We start from the raw sequence: 17,012 nt of genomic DNA on the forward strand, positions 1-17,012 counted from the left end.
AATGACTTTTCTGATTTCCTGGCTGGACTTATGGACTTAACATTCATGTATGTTGTCCTGATAAACCGCTGGTGAGGGAATTTTTAAACATCATTGACTCTTTTAATTTAGTGCAGTATGTGTCCGGTCCCACACATGAACATGGTCATACCTTAGACCTTGTTCTTTCTCATGGTTTGTCTGTGTCAAATTTAGAGATCTGTGACAGTGGGTTTTCTGATCACATGCCTGTTTTATTCGATGTTGTTTTATCCTGTGCTGCAGTTAAATCTTGCGTTCCTGCTCGGCTTTGTCGGAGTGTTAACCCCCTCACTGCTGGTCAATTCTCTGCTGCTTTCGATCAGCTTTGTCCCCCTCCTGACTCAGCCTCTGTTGATACGGGGGAGCTCAGCTCCTGGTTTGATGTCTCTTGCAGAACCATACTGGACTCAGTGGCCCCATTAAGAACCATACAGCCGAAAGTTAAACCCGAGCCCTGGCTTAATGACAGAACTCGTGCAGCAAAGCGGGAGTGTCGCAAAGCTGAGCGCAAATGGAAGAAGGACAAGCTGCAGGTTTCATTTCAAATCTTAAAAGATTGCTGGCGTTCTTACCAGAACACTATCAAAGAAGCCAAAAGAAAATATTTGTCAAATATTATCATGGCAAATTGTCATAATCCACGGGTGTTATTTAAAACCATTGACTCAGCCCCTCAGCCCATCTGTTCAGAAGCATCCCCTGAAATGTGTGATAACTTTCTGCACTTTTTTATTGACAAGATTGTCGCAGCACGAGCTCCTACCACAGCTCCTGCCTTCGACCCCTCTGACTCTGTCCCTTGCCTGACTGTGTTTGATAGTTTTGAGCCGGTGACTCTGTCGCACTTGGAGGATGTGGTAGGCCATTTAAAGCCTTCTGGTTCTCCCTGTGACGATATGCCTCCTCACTTTTTTAAAGAGATTTTTCATAGTATAGGGCAACAGGTTCTGGCCATTATTAACAGCAGTCTATCCTCTGGTGTTGTTCCTGTGAGTTTTAAACATGCTGTAGTGCAACCCCTGCTTAAGAAACCTGGCCTTGACCACACGGTATTGGCTAATTATAGGCCTATTTCCAAGCTGCCCTTTATTTCAAAGATCTTGGAGAAAGTTGTTTATGCTCAGCTGAAAGTTTTTCTGGATGAGCATAATATCCTGGAGGTCTTTCAGTCTGGTTTTAAAACCCTGCACAGCACAGAGTCAGCGTTGCTTAGGGTTTTCAATGACATCCTCCTGGCCAATGATTCTGGTGACCATGTGATCCTTGTCCTGTTGGATCTAACCGCGGCTTTTGACACGGTAGATCATAACATTTTAGTCTCCCGGTTGCAGCACCTAGTGGGCATTTGTGGTAGTGCTTTGGAATGGTTTAGGTCCTATCTGACGGACAGAACTTTGTGTGTGAGTTTTGCTGGTTCAGACTCCTCCCCAGCTCCCCTGCCGTATGGGGTTCCACAGGGCTCAATTTTAGGACCCCTCCTCTTCTCACTTTATCTGCTTCCACTGGGCTCCATTTTGAGAAAGCATGGCATCTCATTTCATTGCTACGCTGATGACAGTCAGATATATGTCCCGCTGAAGAAGAAAGATGCTTTCTCTATTAAGCCACTTCTGTTATGTCTTAATGACATTAAAGCCTGGATGGCCTTAAATTTTCTGAATTTCAATGAAAAGAAAACAGAAGTGATGGTGTTTGGTCCCAGTGGTTCCTGTGAAGCCCCTCCTGTTGATTTGGGCCCTTTGACACAGCATGTGAAGCATACAATCTCTAACTTGGGTTTTAAGATGGACAGTGATTTTAAATTGGACCGTCAAATTGGTGCAGTAGTCAAATCCAGCTTTTCCCATTTGAGGCAGCTGGCAAAGGTGAAGTCAATCCTTTCACATGAGCACTTTCAAACAGTGATCCATGCCTTCATCACATCTCGGCTGGACTACTGTAATGCACTTTATTTTGGAGTCAGCCAGTCCTCCCTCAAACGTCTCCAGTTAGTGCAAAATGCTGCGGCCCGACTTTTAATGGGATCACGTAAGAGAGAGCATATAACCCCCATTCTGGCCTCCCTCCATTGGCTGCCCGTGCATTTCAGAGTACATTTTAAGATTCTGTTGTTTGTTTTTAAATCTTTAAATGGACTTGCCCCGCCTTACCTCGCTGAACTGCTCCATCCCCACACTTCTGCTCGGTGCCTCAGGTCAGCTGATCAGCTGCTCCTGGAGGTACCAAGGTCAAAGCGTAAGCTCAGAGGGGATAGAGCTTTTTCAATCGCTGCCCCTAAATTATGGAACAACCTACCACTCCATATTAGACAGGCCTCTTCACTGGCTATTTTTAAAACTAGTCTTAAAACCCATTTTTATTCCTTGGCTTTCAATCCAGCATGAGACTTCTCATTGTTTCTAGTGTTTGTTTTATGTTTTATAATTATCTATGTACAGCACTTTGTCACAGCTGTTGTTGTTTTTAAAGTGCTCTATAAATAAAGTTGACTTGACTTGACTTGACTATTACTTTTTTACAATTCTTCAAAAGTACCACATGAGGGCGACATGTACAGTACAGTAGAAATGAGCCTCATAAAGTCAGTAGAAAAGTCAATATTCTTCAAGTGTCTGGTGGGGTGATTTAATAATAAATTGAGTTGCTTATTATTTTAGAGCTCTAAAATTGGCCTATAACAATTCCACAAAATGTGCATAATGTTACCATGTTATGTCCTTATGTTGTCAAAATATAAACAAAAGTATTTATAACGAGTAGATAAGAAAGTGTTTTTTAAAAATAGAGATTTTATTGAAATTTGTGTTTTAATAACAGAGAAGGTCTGAATTTCCAACTTTTTGGATCTACATATAGGTTGTAACTTTTCTTTCTGGTACATTTTTGTGCATCAGAACTCTGTAGGTTTTGTATATTAAACTGTAAAGTGATGATTTACCATCTTCAGCGCTTCACAACTGTATTACTGTATTGTCTGACCCTGGTTTATAGTTCTCGGCGAGACTTTGGACCTAAAAATACTACAAAAAACAAAAGCACCATTGATTGGACACGATTGGGGATCGCAGACACCTGCTTATACGAGGTCCCACAGTCCACAGTGGCCATGAGGTCAGAGGAATCGTCTGCAGACCTCGGAGGAATAGATCTGGGCAAGGGTACGGACCACCAACATCCCTAAATGGAAGAAGTCTGGCCTGGCCGGGATGTGAGCAGGAACCTCCAGCGTATCCTTGTGGAGACGTGAGAACCTTCCAGAAGATTGACAATCCAGGCAGCACGACCAAAAGTCACCTAGAGGACTCTCTGGAGGACACCAGGCATCTGCCACCCCTACTGCCAATCTGAGCCATCGAGGAAGATGGGCCAAAATGCACCTCGAGGTCTCTCAGACCAGAAGAAATGAGTCACGTCTGGAGGAGACCAGGCACCCGGCTAATGCCACACCTACTGTGAAGCATGGTGGTGGCAGTCCTGATAGAGGGGAAGATGAATGCAGCTGATCCGTCCTGCAGTGCTTATATATTTTATACCCCACAGCCAATTACCCCTCAACCCTAATTACCCCAAATAGTCTTACTGCATGAAGACCACGATGTTATGAACCTTAATGCTGGCCATGGTGCAGAAAGCACTGAAACACACACACACACACATGCGAACGCAGGCGACACAGACTTTATTAATATGATCACGTATTAAATCTGATATACAATCTAGCGCACTGTGTAGGGAACATAAACCAATTGTCTAATATACTGTCTAGTGCACTAAGTAGGGAACGTAAATCTATGATCGAATATACAATCTAGTGCACTATGTAGGGACATAATTAATTATGTAATACACTATCTAGTGCACTGTGTAGTGTATTACATAATTAATTATGTTCCCTACACAGTGCGCTAGATTGTATATCAGATAACGGATTTAATACACGATCATATTAAAAAAGTCTGTGTCGCCTGTGTGCGTGTGTCGCTCTTGGTCGCTCTTTCTAGATTCCGGGAGATTTTATCTGACTTGTGGGAATCAGGGAGCCGCTATGTATATGCGGGAGACTCCCAAAACTTCCGGGAGACTTGGGATGTCTGTAGTGTAGTCCTCTCTAAAGCTACCTGAGAGATACAGGATAGTGGTGGGCGAATCGATCCAAATATCGATAGTATCGATTAGGGCTGGGTATCGCCACCAATTTCCTGGATCGATTCGATTCCGATTCACCAGGTCCCGATTCGATTCGATCTTCGATTTTCGATTTTCGATTCGATTTTCGATCCAATTTCGATTCAACACATTTAGGCATTAACAGGTTTTGTTTACATATGTACAGATGTTCAGAGAACGAATGTGATAATTGTACAAAGAACACTCATTATTAAAAATATTTGTGTATTTTGTTTACATAAATAATTAATCCAAAACAGAAAACAGTAACATTCAACAGCCAGGTGTATGTTTACATTACATTTACAATGTTGTAGCATGTCAGACAAATGAAATAATAATAAAAAATGAATGTTACTGTTTTCTTCCATTTGTCTGACATGCTACAACATTGTAAATGTAATGTAAACATACACCTGGCTGTTGTACAGCTTATGCCAAGTTTACACTACACGACACTCTGATTAACAAATGTTCACACTACACGACTGATCGGCGATGGGGAGTTTTACACTACACCATCCATCACCAGGGGGAATCACAGGCGAGCTTCTCTGCTCTCCAAAACTACGTTTTGTCACGAAAACACACGTGAGAGGTGATGAAAGGTTTAATGATACCACGTCCAAACATGCACATCAACAAGTAGCGAGCAATCAAAGTTTGTGCGCTGATGAAATAAATGAATCTGAGTGGATTTGGCAACACGAGCAGCATGGATCGTTCTGTAGTGAGTTGGAGGTTAATAAATATTTTGTTTTGTAGAGAACGATCTCGCGTGTGCTGATGTATTCTGATAGAAACTATATTGCGCTCCACCACCTGTTTCCAACCTCTCCCCTGTGTTTCCCCTCGCTGTTTCTCACATTGATTGAGAGCCGAGTTTTGATCGCAGAGCGAACACCGAGTTCCTCCCGAATCCAGAGCCGAGCGAAAATCAGTGCAAAAAGTTGTGTAGTGGTCATAACTTGAGCTTCTGCCATGCTAAACTGATGTGCAGGTCAGATCTCGTTGCATGAAAAAACAGTGGCTGGTCACGCGAAATTAAAGGCAGTAACAATAGTAATAGATTTCCGTGTGCACCGTAAAAAGGGGCGTATTTAAAAAATCGATCTCGCATTTATATGAATCGATATCGGATCGTTCAAATAAAGATTGATTAAAATCGAAACATCGATTTTATAAACCCACCCCTAGTATCGATACCAATGTTGTTATTGGAATCGGATCAATACTAGCGTGATGGGATTTTTTCACATTTTAAAACGTATTCTTCAGTTTTAATGTTGTACTGTACTTTGTTTTAAGACAGATAAGAAGTGCAGTGAAAGGAATTAATTTAGTTTTATTATATTATTGTTTATGAACAAAAAAAACTTTCTATGAAAAAGAATTGACGTTCTTTAATATTTTTCTGTACTTTATTTTACAAAAAGCCAGAGTGTACAATGAGAGGGGGAATTATGTTTCTTATTATATAACTTTCTCAACAAAAACCCCCAGACTTTATTAAAGTTTATTACATTAATAAAATTACTTTTTATTCACCTACAAACTGTAGTGGGTTTTCACTGCACATGATGAACTAATAAACACAAAATCATTAATTAGTCAAAGCAAATTGATGATACATTCACCTCATAAATCATGATACACTGCTCTTCCCTGGTCCTGTATTTACTTGGTATCGGATCGATATCAAATGTTGCAGTATCGCACACCACTTATACAGATGTGCTAATGGAGATGTTTTACTGCTAAGCTGCTGTTCAACTCCAGTCCAGTTGGTGACGCTGGTGCGTCTTAAGTTGTTCTGCCAACCGCCATTAAACATCATAAGAAGAACAAGAAGCTGCTGTGTTTGTACTGTAGAGCCTCATCTGTAAGTAAAATATGTATTTAATTATAACCCTTATATTTAATTATAACCACATTCTAATTAATAATAAAACTAGAGTTCATAATAAAACATCACTGTGAGGATTTGAGGAGCTTTAACTCCAGTTTTATTTAAACAAACAAACTATTAGCTGCTCCGCTAACTGTTAGCATCACACATGATTCATATTACTGAACCGATTCATTTGAACCGATCCAGCAAAATGAATCAATTGAGCGGAACTGATTGAGTTTCTTCATGATTAAATCTCAGTTTTATATAAACACGCAGGCCCGGAGTGGCTAATCGGGAGATTCGGGAGGATTCCCGATGGGCCGGCTCATGTGAATCCCGAGTTTGGGCCGGTTGGATGGGAAAAATAATTTTGACATTTATCTGTCACCAGAGCTGGACTGGGAACAAAACTTTTTTCTTGACCAGCCCACTACAAGCACATCCACATCCACATCACACCCCCACACACAATACAAAGTCTACAATATTTCTTAACATTTACAGTTTCTTAAATGGTTCTATTGGATTTCGCTTTTCGATTGGATCATGACTCATTAAATCGCAAGAAATAAACCTTTAACACTGGTAAATATGCTTTTTTCGCACTTTTATTCACACGTGATTCACGTTTGTTCCAAATTAGCGCATTGTTCCGATGAGCAAAGAAATAAATCGCATGTGTAAATACTTTAATATGTTGACAAGGGAAATTAACCATGTGAGCTATGCACATAATCACTCTAAAAAAATGTCCTGAACAACTGTATTTTCCTTTCTGTATTATAGAGGACAAGATAGTGTTTACTTTTTCTGAGGATCAGAGACTAATGGTACCATCTCAAATTATATCCACCTCCCTATGTAGTGCACTATGTTGGACATGACATAATAGAACTTTCACAAAAATAGTCCTTAAAACGGCTGGTTTAAAGCCCCTGATATCCAACAGTAGCTTAGATAACTACTTATTAATCATTCAGTGACTGTTAAAAGAAATGTTTTGTACTGTTAGGAAGTACCCTAAGTTTCATTTGAGATGGGCCCACAGTCTCTTCTTAAACTGCGTTACTAACGAAGCAGAGGCTCTGGACTCTAACTATATTTTTTCTGCTCTCTGGCTGTGCTGTAGTTCCTCACTGCCAAACAGGTTGTCTCCATCTCGCACTCATTCACTATTTTTTTGAACACCTGTTGTTGTGATTATGGTTTATCCTGGGGGAGGGACATTTCTGTGATTGGCCAATGGACATGCAGTGAGGACACTGTGGTGGGCCAATGCACACTTCAGGATTATTATTCAGGAATATTTAAAACAGAATTTATTTTTCACTCTCTCAGCGGCCCACATACAGAGCGGCCCACCGGGAAAACTCCCGACCCTCCCGATCCCTGTCTGTCACTTATCTAATCTTCTTCTTTCATTCATTCTCCATTCATCTGACAGCGCAGCCCCTACATCGCAGCAGTAGATTAGATCTGTTCTACCATCTGATGGTATCTCCCCTCCCAAATGTTTAAGCTGGTTTGGCCCACGAGGCGTCTTTTCTGGAGCGCCGGTAAAAGTAATTATAGCAACAGAATAAGCGCTATCAGTCAGTGGATTTTGTAGAACCCAATACACACCATTAATCACAAATATCCAGTTTCAAGCTGAAAATAATAAACATAATTTGAAGTGTAATATATTAAACAGCCCAACTCATTAATGGAATGTTTTTGACGCTACTGTACTGATGATCCCGAGGAGGCCATGACTACTGAAGGGACAGGTAGAGGATAGTCTAACAGAGTTATTTAAACTAAGATAGTTATTTGTAATGTAAAACTGTAAAGTAGAGAATATACGTACATGATATATGTTCAATTGTTCAGACATTCAGAAATATGTCAGCACGATAGCCTAATTTATTTTAACAAATGAAGACAAATAACCTAAATCACTATCAATTTTACACCATCACAATATAGGCTAAAAAAAAAGAAGCATGTTATGTTATTCAGCAAAATAGGCTAACCCTTTATGAAATGGGGTTTTTTTTAGCCTCAGAGCCAGTCTGATCCTGCTGGTGAACCGAGTAGGCATAGAGAGGCCAGGACTACAGAGACGAGTAGAGAGGATAAAAATGAACTAAAAAACTATTTTATGTAACAAGTTGCACACAGAACAGATGTGATGGATAGATTCTAAATGATACCCAGTACCCAGATATTAGGAATGCTGAAAATACATTAAAATCAGCCCAAATGATATAGGTAAACAGGACCCCTTGGAGGCCTTCATGTTAATGTACACAGAGAAGGAAATTCTCATGTCTATAGACAATGACACCGTTAAAGTTACAGAAATCTGTGCACTGCTTAGGAGGCTTTTGATGCTGTAGGTAGCCTACTAAATATGTGTGTAATGAAGCTATTTAAGAGTTTAGTGTAAACCTAACAATATAGTACCTCTTTTTTTTTATTTCAACTTATTGCTCCTGTACAAATGTAAATACGTTTTCATCTTTATCACATTTTTTTACCTTTTAAATCTTTATCTGATTTAAATTTGAATTAAACATGTTTAAGTGAAGTGTTTTCTGTTAACTAACCAACATAATACCTGAACGTATACCCAATAAAAAGGCATTGAAAGAGCTAGCTGCTGTTTTATTTATTCAAATTCCTCCTGCATGGAAAAAGTGGGCCGGGTTTGGGCATAAAACTCCTGGGCTGAAAAAGGGGCCCAACTCCGGCCCTGTAAACACGTGATATTTTTAAACTTTGTTTATTGTTGAACTTTGTTTACAGTTGAACTTTGTTTACAGTTGAATGTTGTTTACAGTTGAACTTTGTTTACAGTTGAACTTTGTTTATAGTTGAACGTTGTTTACAGTTGAACTTTGTTTACAGTTGAACTTTGTTTATTGTTGAACTTTGTTTACAGTTGAACTTTGTTTACAGTTGAATGTTGTTTACAGTTGAACTTTGTTTACAGTTGAACTTTGTTTACAGTTGAACGTTGTTTACAGTTGAACTTTGTTTACAGTTGAACTTTGTTTACAGATTAACTTTGTTTACAGATTAACTTTGTTTACAGTTGAATGTTGTTTACAGTTGAACTTTGTTTACAGTTGAACTTTGTTTACAGTTGAACTTTGTTTACAGTTGAACTTTGTTTACTGTTTACAGGTGAACTTTGTTTATAGTTCAACGTTGTTTACAGGTGAACTTTGTTTACAGGTGAACTTTGTTTACAGGTGAACTTTGTTTACAGGTGAACTTTGTTTATAGTTGAACTTTATTTATAGTTGAACTTTATTTATAGTTGAACTTTGTTTACAGATAAACTTTGTTTACAGTTGAACTTTGTTTATAGTTGAACTTTATTTATAGCTGAATAGTCTGTCTGTCTATTAGATCTTTAATAATGCAGTCAGCAGAAGAGGGAGACGTCACTCCTGTGGATCTACAACATGAAGAATTTCAGAAGAAAATAACACAAAAGGAGGATGATGATGATGATGATGATTTTTTCTGTAAGTAAATATAGAGCATGATGCCACTTTTTCACCAGACAGTGTGGTACAGTACAGTATGGTACAGTTTAGTGTAGTACAGCACAGCTGCTACAGTCCAGTCTGGATTTAAGTTTTAATCTAACTAGGATTTATTTATGATTAGGAACCAAACCCACAACCTTCAGTTTCCCCCAGTTGTTGAGATTCTTCTTCTCATATTGATGAATTTCAGGTGAAGTCACTTTAATCCCTGCAGAACTTGTTGCTTCTGTGGAACTGCTCTTCTCAGAGGACCAACAGTGTGGAGGTTTCCAGATGAAGCCTGTGAAGAAAGAAGAACCTGAAGATAAAGATGAACTCAGTAAGACTTGAGCAAAATCATTTCTCCTAATTTGGTCGTGTCTGAATTTCTTGTAATATTTTAGTATATTTAGTGCATAAGTGAGCAGGTGAGTGAAATGAGGAGACAGAAGATAAAGAATATTAAATGGTATATTAAAAGGTATTTCTTATACTTGATGTTGAAATAGCATAGACTTATTTTCAAACTCTTTTATTGGAGATTATGAACAAGCATGCTCCCATGAGGAGTTTCAGAGTGAAGGGACGAGACAATCCTTGGTTTTCAGAAGAATTGTCAGAACTTATTTATGAAAGAAATTTGGCTTGGATTAAAGCAAGAAAATCTCATTTGGCAGTAGATTGGTTGGCTTTTCGATTGTTGAGAAACAGATGTACAATATCTGTTTGCAAAGCCAATTTAAAATGTTATCTTGATGAAACAACAAGAAATCTGAATAATCCTATTAAATTCTGGAAAACAATAAAGTCATTGTCTTTCATCCCATTATCCTTCTCTGTTATTAAGCAATTACTTGTAAACAATCAACAAGTTACTGATAGAGAGGAAATGGTGAATTGTTTTAATGAGCATTTTATTCCATCTGGGTCCTATTTTAACTGTGTGTCAAATAAGAACATATCAGATAAAACATGTACAGAAGTAAAGGACAGGCCTAAATTTCATTTTAGACCAGTTATGAAAAATGAGGTTTTGTCAACCCTTAAAAAGCTAAACGCTAGGAAGTCTGCAGGGCCTGATGAGATTGAGCCAATATTCTTGAGAATTGCAGCTAATATTATTGTTGAGCCACTTACTTATATTTTAAATTCATCATTGGAGCAGAATATTGTACCTGACGCTTGGAAATCTGCTATAGTCCTAGTACTTTTTGATGGGGCTTTTTCTGAAAAGCTGGTTGTTAGAAATGGGGTGCCACAGGGCTCTATTTTGGGACCACTGTTGTTTACCATTTATATCAACTTCCTTGGCGATAATGTGTGCAATGCTAATATTCATTTTTATGCAGATGACACTATTATCTATAGTTCAGCCTCATCACCTGCAGAGGCTCTTTCAAATCTACAGAAAGCATTTGTGACTGTTCAGCATAATGTTAATTCTCTAAGATTTACACACTGTCTGGTAAACCAATAGAATTAATTTCATCTTATAAATATTTAGGTTTTATGTTGGATGATAGTCTGTCTTTTAAGTTGCATGTTGAACATATGATAAAAAAGTTAAAGCTAAAAAGCTACTTTTTTACCAATTCTAGACTATGGAGATATTTTATACAGACATACCTCAAAGACAATATTGAACAATATTGAATTATTCAACTTATCACTGCACACTTTATGAAATGACTGGTTGGCTTCCACTTTCAGTACGACGGAGAGTACATTTTGTCATTTTTGTGTAGAAAGCAATTATTGGTCAGCTCCCACCATACTTGTCTAAATTTTTATCATCAAACAGGTCTTTGTATGACTTACGATCCAGTAGCTATATACAATGGGAAGTTCCAGTAGTTTGGTCGGAATCTGGAAAGACAGCATTTAGTTACAGTGCACCTTTTGTTTGGAATGATTTACAGAAATATTTTAAATTGAAGCAGTTTATTTCTTTGACTGAATTTAAAGAAAAAGTCAAAAAAAATTTATACATATGTTTGTTCTTGTTAAATGTATACATGTATATATACAGTATATCCTCCCTATGTTGTTGATGGAGTAATTTTTGTGTGATTTGCTGATGTCTTGGCCAGGGCTCAATTGTAAAAGAGATTTTAATCTCAATGTGACTTCCCTGGTTAAATAAAGGTTAATAAAATAATTTAAAAAAATAAACAGATCATGCTGACTGTACCGTGTATAGACTAGTATATAATTACAGAGTAATGCCAGGTGAATACAAGTGGCTGAATGATTGGGTAATGAATGAGAAGAAATAAAGTCGAGTATATAAGCTGATATGTTCAATATATACGTGCCACTCAGCCTCGAGACGACAAGGCAGAGCTGGATTCGATAGGATGTACTTGAAATTCGGCTCTGGTTGCAGCATGTGTTTTTATCGCTGCGCCACCTGAGCGGCTAGCATTTTTTAACAAGACGATGCAAAACCACCTGCTGCACACATTACAAAGGCGTGGCTGTGGAAGAAGAGGGTACGGGTCCTGGACTGGCCTGCCTGCAGTCCTGAACGGTCCCAACTTTTTTTGGAAAGTGTTGCAGGCCTGAAATGCAGGAATGGATGCTTATTAATGAATGAAATGAAGTTGAGCAGATAAAAGATGAAACATCTCAGCTCCATCCTGTCTGACATCAAATAAAAGTCAAAGTGTGTGTTTATATTATTATTTGCTTTTTCTATACTGTCCCAACTTTTTCTGATTTTGGGGTTGTATTGTTATTATTATTATTATTAAATCTGCTGAAACCCTGTTTGAACAAAGGTTTATAGGTCGTGTTTTTGACAGATAGTATAGAAGTACGTGTCTGTTAGTTCTAACTTAAGTGCTTAATAAAGATGTTGGTCGTTACTACCAACAATAACAAACTTATTTTTCTTCTTTCACAAAACAAAGAAATTTCAGGTGAAGGAACCTCGATCCCTGTGGAACACGTCACCTCTGAGGAACACCTCACCCCAGAGGACCAACAGTGTGGAGGTTTCCAGATGAAGCCTGTGAAGAAGGAAGAACCTGAAGATAAAGATGAACTCAGTAAGATATTTTTTATCTTGAGTAAAATAAGATTTGGATTGAATAGAATCAGAGGAACCTGGGATGAAGCATCATACAGTGAAAGCTTGTATTGTGCTCATGCAGATCAGTGTGAGCAGGAAATGATGAATGCAGGATGAATCACGTTACAGGACTTTAGCATCAGATCTCAGTTTAACAATTACTAACAGTATTTATTATTTATAATGTTATAAATGTATATGATTATTTATAATGTTATAAATGTGTTTGATTATTTATAATGTTATAAATGTGTTTGATTATTTATAATGTTATAAATGTGTTTGATTATTTATAATGTTATAAATGTGTTTGATTATTTATAATGTTATAAATGTGTTTGATTATTTATAATGTTATAAATGTGTTTGATTATTTATAATGTTATAAATGTATCTGATTATTTATAATGTTATAAATGTATTTGATTATTTATAATGTTATAAATGTGTTTGATTATTTATAATGTTATAAATGTGTTTGATTATTTATAATGTTATAAATGTATCTGATTATTTATAATGTTATAAATGTATTTGATTATTTATAATGTTATAAATGTATTTGATTATTTATAATGTTATAAATGTGTTTGATTATTTATAATGTTATAAATGTATCTGATTATTTATAATGTTATAAATGTATCTGATTATTTATAATGTTATAAATGTATTTGATTATTTATAATGTTATAAATGTGTTTGATTATTTATAATGTTATAAATGTATATGATTATTTATAATGTTATAAATGTGTTTGATTATTTATAATGTTATAAATGTATCTGATTATTTATAATGTTATAAATGTATTTGATTATTTATAATGTTATAAATGTATTTGATTATTTATAATGTTATAAATGTATTTGATTATTTATAATGTTATAAATGTGTTTGATTATTTATAATGTTTAAATGTATTTGATTATTTATAATGTTATAAATGTATATGATTATTTATAATGTTATAAATGTGTTTGATTATTTATAATGTTATAAATGTGTTTGATTATTTATAATGTTATAAATGTGTTTGATTATTTATAATGTTATAAATGTGTTTGATTATTTATAATGTTATAAATGTATCTGATTATTTATAATGTTATAAATGTATTTGATTATTTATAATGTTATAAATGTGTTTGATTATTTATAATGTTATAAATGTGTTTGATTATTTATAATGTTATAAATGTGTTTGATTATTTATAATGTTATAAATGTATCTGATTATTTATAATGTTATAAATGTATTTGATTATTTATAATGTTATAAATGTGTTTGATTATTTATAATGTTATAAATGTGTTTGATTATTTATAATGTTATAAATGTATCTGATTATTTATAATGTTATAAATGTATTTGATTATTTATAATGTTATAAATGTATTTGATTATTTATAATGTTATAAATGTGTTTGATTATTTATAATGTTATAAATGTATCTGATTATTTATAATGTTATAAATGTATCTGATTATTTATAATGTTATAAATGTATTTGATTATTTATAATGTTATAAATGTGTTTGATTATTTATAATGTTATAAATGTATATGATTATTTATAATGTTATAAATGTGTTTGATTATTTATAATGTTATAAATGTATCTGATTATTTATAATGTTATAAATGTATTTGATTATTTATAATGTTATAAATGTATTTGATTATTTATAATGATATAAATGTATTTGATTATTTATAATGTTATAAATGTATTTGATTATTTATAATGTTATAAATGTATCTGATTATTTATAATGTTATAAATGTATCTGATTATTTATAATGTTATAAATGTATTTGATTATTTATAATGTTATAAATGTATTTGATTATTTATAATGTTATAAATGTATCTGATTATTTATAATGTTATAAATGTATCTGATTATTTATAATGTTATAAATGTATTTGATTATTTATAATGTTATAAATGTATATGATTATTTATAATGTTATAAATGTATTTGATTATTTATAATGTTATAAATGTGTTTGATTATTTATAATGTTTAAATGTATTTGATTATTTATAATGTTATAAATGTATTTGATTATTTATAATGTTATAAATGTATATTAATATTTATAATGTTATAAATGTATATTTTTATTTATAATGTTATAAATGTATTTGATTATTTATAATGTTAAAATGTATTTGATTATTTATAATGTTATAAATGTATATTATTATTTATAATGTTATAAATGTGTTTGATTATTTATAATGTTATAAATGTATTTGATTATTTATAATGTTATAAATGTATATTATTATTTATAATGTTATAAATGTATTTGATTATTTATAATGTTATACATGTATTTGATTATTTATAATGTTATAAATGTGTTTGATTATTTATAATGTTATAAATGTATTTGATTATTTATAATGTTATAAATGTATTTATTATTTATAATGTTATAAATGTATTTGATTATTTATAATGTTATAAATGTGTTTGATTATTTATAATGTTATAAATGTATTTGATTATTTTCTGCTTCAGAACTGAACAAGGATTTCTGCTGCTCCTCGTGTCCACGTTCCTCTACAACCCAAAATCAGCTCCACAATCACATCAAGAGCTGCAACCATGATAAATATGAGACTCTGGTGAAGATTAAGACTGAACATGAGGATCTGACGCCCACCAGAAGCTCCAGTAATCAGCAAACGTCCTCTGGTACTGTCAGCATTAACACCTCTCTCAGTCCCACACAGGAAGAAGGAAACGTCTGCTCACAGTGTGGGAAGAGCTTCAGGTTCCTGAGTCATCTCAAAATACACCAGCGCATTCACACAGGAAAGAAACCATATCAGTGCTCACAGTGTGGGAAGAGCTTCAGTACCCAGGGTGCTCTCAAAATCCACCAGCACATTCACACAGGAAAAAAAACATATCAGTGCTCACAACGTGGAAAGAGTTTAAATACACAGAGTTATCTAAAAAAACACCAGCGCATTCACACTGGAAAGAAACCAAATCAGTGCTCACAGTGTGGGAAGAACTTCAGGTGCCTGAGTGCTCTCAAGATACACCAGCGCATTCACACAGGAGAGAAACCGTATCAGTGCTCACAATGTGGGAAGAGTTTTAATACACAGGGTAATCTGAAAAAACACCAGCACATTCACACTGGAGAGAAACCGTATCAGTGCTCACAGTGTGGAAAGAGTTTTAATATACAGGGTGATCTCAAAAAACACCAGCGCATTCACACTGGAGAGAAACCGTATCAGTGTTCACAGTGTGGAAAGAGTTTTAATATACAGGGTGAACTCAAAAAACACCAGCGCATTCACACTGGAGAGAAACCGGATCAGTGCTCACAGTGTGAGAAGAGTTTTAAAAGTGCAGAAGTAGTTTCTGAATTGGAACGACTGGAAGAAGAAGAAGAATTGCAGGTATCAGAAGAAAGTGACTATGATTCGTTTGAAGAAGACGCTTTTCTTCATGGAGAAGATGCTGTTCTTGACTTGTAAGTACATTTTTTATTTTTTATACCAAATTTACATTTGTGTTGTTGCATTGAAAAGTTTATTTTAGTAGTAAGGTAAAAATGCCAAGATCAAATTATTGTTTTCCAACTTTTATAACTTTTAAAAGACTATACTGTTGTTTCCAAGTTTATTATATATAATTTTGTTACAGCTGTGCATTTATTACAAAAACTTATGTTGTATTTTTCTTTTTGTGTTTTATAATAGCAATTCTGAGGATTCAGGTGATGACTGGGTGCCAGCTGCTCAGACTAAGAGAAAGAGGCATTCTTCCCCACCCCACCCTGAATCCACATCAAGGACCAATCACGCAGATCCAGAAAGTACTGTAACGTCTGTCGAAGTGGTGCCAAGTACTTCATCCACCCACCTCCCAACAATACAGAAGACCAGGTCATCAGCAACACGTGCGAAGAGGCAATCAAGAGGACGTTCTCACCGAGTTCCTGCACAAACAAAAAGGCCAGGCAGTGTTTCTACAACCGAAGATGAAGATGATGTTTGGCATGACATCACTGATGTTGATGAGGCACCCAGCATTCCAAAATTTTTGCCAAAGCGACCTCCAGGGCTACAGCTTCTATCGAACACTGTATATTCCCCACTGCAGTTGCTTCAGCTGTTTTTCAGTATGTCTGTGGTGAAGACTATTGTAGATAACACCAATAAGTATGCTGAGATCAGAGCAGCTGCAAATCCATCTTACAAATGGATTCCTCTCAGTGTTAGAGAATTCTACAAATTTATTGCATTGGTAATATACATGGGGATTGTGAAACTAAAATCTGTTGCAGACTACTGGT

General features: G+C 35.1%; 1 pseudogene; it reads left to right on the forward strand.

Annotated features, from left to right (window-relative positions):
- The window catches only part of LOC134326770 (zinc finger protein 850-like), a 267,899-nt pseudogene that overhangs the window by 162,330 nt on the left and 88,557 nt on the right, over positions 1-17,012 (forward strand).

The sequence above is a fragment of the Trichomycterus rosablanca genome, chromosome 14, assembly GCF_030014385.1.
Source record: "Trichomycterus rosablanca isolate fTriRos1 chromosome 14, fTriRos1.hap1, whole genome shotgun sequence".
In the NCBI taxonomy this organism is placed as follows: Eukaryota; Metazoa; Chordata; class Actinopteri; order Siluriformes; family Trichomycteridae; genus Trichomycterus; species Trichomycterus rosablanca.